Raw genomic sequence first — 3,794 nt, 5'->3', positions numbered from 1 at the left:
CAGTGTACCCCATAAGGCTTTATGGGGAGGGGGTGCTTATAAATGTATGTATGACATAACTGGAATATGTTTTGTGCTGCCTGTGCCATGTAACATATCTCCGTAAGGGTTATGATCTACTATATCTATTCATCCTATTTGTACATATATATCATTTTCTACTCGAGCTTAAGAATATGGGCTGTATGCTTGCCTGATTTCTAAGTAAGCTTTGTGAGGCATTTGGTCAGCTTCTTTAGGAAGGAATTTGCCAGGTTAAGTACCTGATCAGGAGACACTTAGGGAACAATGCATCTTGGAATGCTCCAATCCACATGAGAAGTCTTCCTGGAGACATGCAAGATGCCATGTGGACAATGCAAAGACTGAGTCATGCAGGGGCATGTGACTTGCCCAGGTGACTCCAAAACTCCATCTTGGAGCTGGGCTTTGCAGAGGAGGGAGGTCTCCACCCACAAGAGAGAGTCTACTTAAACCTGTGGGAGACCCCTCCATTTTGTCTTCAGCTGGCTAAAGAAGGAGCCTCTCCACCCCCCCCAGGATACTTGAAGGAGACTGAAACAAAGGACAGTAACTGCAGGGGGTGTGAGTGATAGCTGGACCCAGGCTAAAAGGAGATTAGCCTGTAAAAGGGAACATTCTGGAACTGGTGAGGAAATTATCTGTATTCAGTTTGTTTAGGCATAGATCTGCGCATTTTGTTTTATTTTGCTTGTGACTTACTTTGTTCTGTCTGTTACTATTTTGAACCACTTAAATCCTACTGTCTGTATTTAATAAAATCACTTTCTATTTAGTAATTTACTCAGAGTATGTATTAATACCTGGGGGAGCAAACAACTGTGCATATCTCTCTATCAGTGTTATAGAGGGCGAACAATTTATGAGTTTGCCCTGCATAAGCTTTATGCAGGGCAAAACGGATTTATTTGGGTTTAGACCCCATTGGGAGTTGGGCATCTGAGTGCTAAAGACAAGCGCACTACTGCGAGCTGTTTTCAGGTAAACTTGCAGCTTTGGGACAAGTGATTCAGACCCTGGGTCTGTGTCTGGAACCAGACAGGAGTGTCTGGCTCAGCAAGACAGGGTGCTGGAGTCCTGAGCTGGCAGGGAAAACAGGAGCAGGGGTAGTCTTTGCACATCGGGTGGCAGCTCCCAAGGGGGTTTCTGTGATCCAACCCGTCACATCTCCCTCTTGGTTTTTGGTTCTTGTGCATTAAGGTTCTGGGTTTTAAGAAGTATTACATTGCAACCTTCCAGAAAGATAAAACATAACATACTCTAACATCTCTGTTTATATGCCATGAACATATTATTGACAAACACCCACTCCTTGCCTTTGTAATCAATATAGGATTTGAATTGATCCAGGCAACTTGACTGTCTTCTGAGCTGCTTCAACTTCTTACAAGTCTCTCTACAAGTCACAATCATATCTGCCCTTGAATCAAGCTTAAACTTAAAGTACAGTATTACTGAAATGAACAGTCTAAGATTGCTCATGAATGCTGTCAAATTTGCTCAGCACCTCAAAAGAAGCCTGTGGCACAGAGAAAGAAAAGAATGCCTGATTCAAATAATTGTTTATTCTGAACTTTTTTTTTCTCAGGAAAGGGTGGAGTTTTCTGAATGTAGCCAGAGGGATAAATCAAATTATGTAGTGAGTGACGAGGACGCTGAGGCAGTGGCAGCACCTGATATTTAAAATTGAGTAAATCACCTGTGGCACTAAGAGTTAACTAAAGTAGAGGTCCCATCATGGGATAAAGTAGGAGTTCTGTGACACCATCATACCCTTGGAAATCCTCATTTTCTCAAAACAAAACAATTTTATTTATTTCTTTTAAAAAATGTGAATAGCTCACTACATGCTCACATCTAGGGTAGGCATCTGCCCTGAATTTTGCAGAACAGTCCATAAATTCATGAGACTTTCTGACCTTTCTCTGCAATGGGACAGGCATAATCCTGGCATATCATACCAGTCAATTTTGATTTTCCCAAAACTGCATTTTCTTATGCAAAATAATTGATAGAAAATTCCTGACCAACTCTAGTTCTCAGTGTATAAGACGCTGGTGCCATTAGCCAAGTAAGGGAGTGGTTCATACAGGTGGCTTTACCTGGGATTGGCTCACTGAATAGGTGCATGTCTTTGTCCACAGTGCTCCTGAGGCTACAGCGTTGCATAATATTGCGTGCAAACTAGGCTGCTGCTGTGGCGAAACAGGAACATTATAAGCACGAATGAAAGATCTGGTTTGGGGTGTTTACCTATGATGACCTTCCTTGGGCAGAGTTACTTGTAAACATGTGTGTTTGTGATAATGAAATCACTTCCAATGTCCATCTGGGGCCCGGGGGCACAGAAGTGACCATAGGCTTTGGCCCATACCCTTGATGATATTTATCTGTATCTAAATACCTTTGAGGATCTGGGCTCTTGCGCCTAACGAGCCAGCAGCATAACCTACAGAAGGGGGGCAGCACATGAGCTCATGAATTCAAAAACCTGAATGCTGTATCATTGCCAGAGGGACCATGTTCCCGGAGAGACCCTTATAGATGGCACAGCCCTGGTGAGGGGAACATAGGGAGTTAGGCAGGAAGCAACTCAGCCAGGTGGATAGAGCAGTCCACAGGGTTTAATAAAGTTCCACTTGTTCAATTTCACCTGCATTCAGCTTCACTAATTTAGACTCATGAGATTAAACCACCACATCAGATTAGGTTTCTGTGTGCTTTCTGCTGTTGATCTTTAGTTAGAAGCCTCTCCACAAATGTGTGTGTGCATTTTCCATTGCAAATCTAACCTGCCACTCACACAGCCAAAGGCTGCTAGCCAGGTAGGGGATTCGGCAGTTCCACTCCAGCAGAAAGAAGGGGGCAGCTCTCCGTTTTCCTTTTCTAGCCTGCACCTCCCTTCAGCTTCCTGAGCCCTTTCCCCTCCTCACCTCACAAGAGCCTCAGGGAGAACAAAAGGCAGGAAAAAAACACTACTAGAGGATAAGGGGGGTAGAAATCTTAACAGAGGGCACCTTAGCTTCAAATCTATTGACAGTAATAGATGGCAGCCTTTACTAGCCTCGCTTCTGAGAGGACCTAGGGAACTGGTAGCCATTTTAACTAAGGGAGCCTTCTTCCTTCAAATCCATTCAAAGACAGGAAAACAGTAGGTCTTTTTACTAAGGGCAAACATGCCTGATAATTGCTGCTCATGTGATCACCAGCCTTTTACACTAGAGCAGGGGTCTCCAAACTTTGAGAGACTAGGGCCATATTAGATTTTTGAAGGGGCTTTGCAAGCCGAAGTGACTGTGGAAAAAAATTAAATATATGCAAAATCATTAGAAAACCAGCACTATTCTCCTGCATCAGTGTTGCATTAAATTCTAAATCAGGTGTAAAAGTTAATTGATGCAGGTACTGTGAAATCACACAAAATATTTGTCAATACATTAAAAATCATTTCATATTTATTTTATTTCTAAAAACTCACACATTTGTATCATACAAATACTGTTTGGTTCTATTAGTGCTGTAGTTAAAATTTAACCATTATGAAATTGTTAATTTCCATCTTCTTTACTCCATTTATTGGAGATGTAATAAGTATCTGGCTTGTATTTTTACTCCTAAGGCAGGTGTCCATGCCTACTCGGCTGCAGCAATGACTCTCCCCTAAGTTGGCTCCCCTTCTGGGGGGGAGAGGGACACTGGCTCCCAGAGGCACTTATCCCTCTGCACAGCTCAGCTACCCCCCCCCCCCCAAGTTACTGGGCATGCTCAGTTCG

Source organism: Chrysemys picta, chromosome 3, assembly GCF_011386835.1.
Source record: "Chrysemys picta bellii isolate R12L10 chromosome 3, ASM1138683v2, whole genome shotgun sequence".
In the NCBI taxonomy this organism is placed as follows: domain Eukaryota; kingdom Metazoa; phylum Chordata; order Testudines; family Emydidae; genus Chrysemys; species Chrysemys picta.
This window is presented reverse-complemented; position numbering follows the sequence as displayed.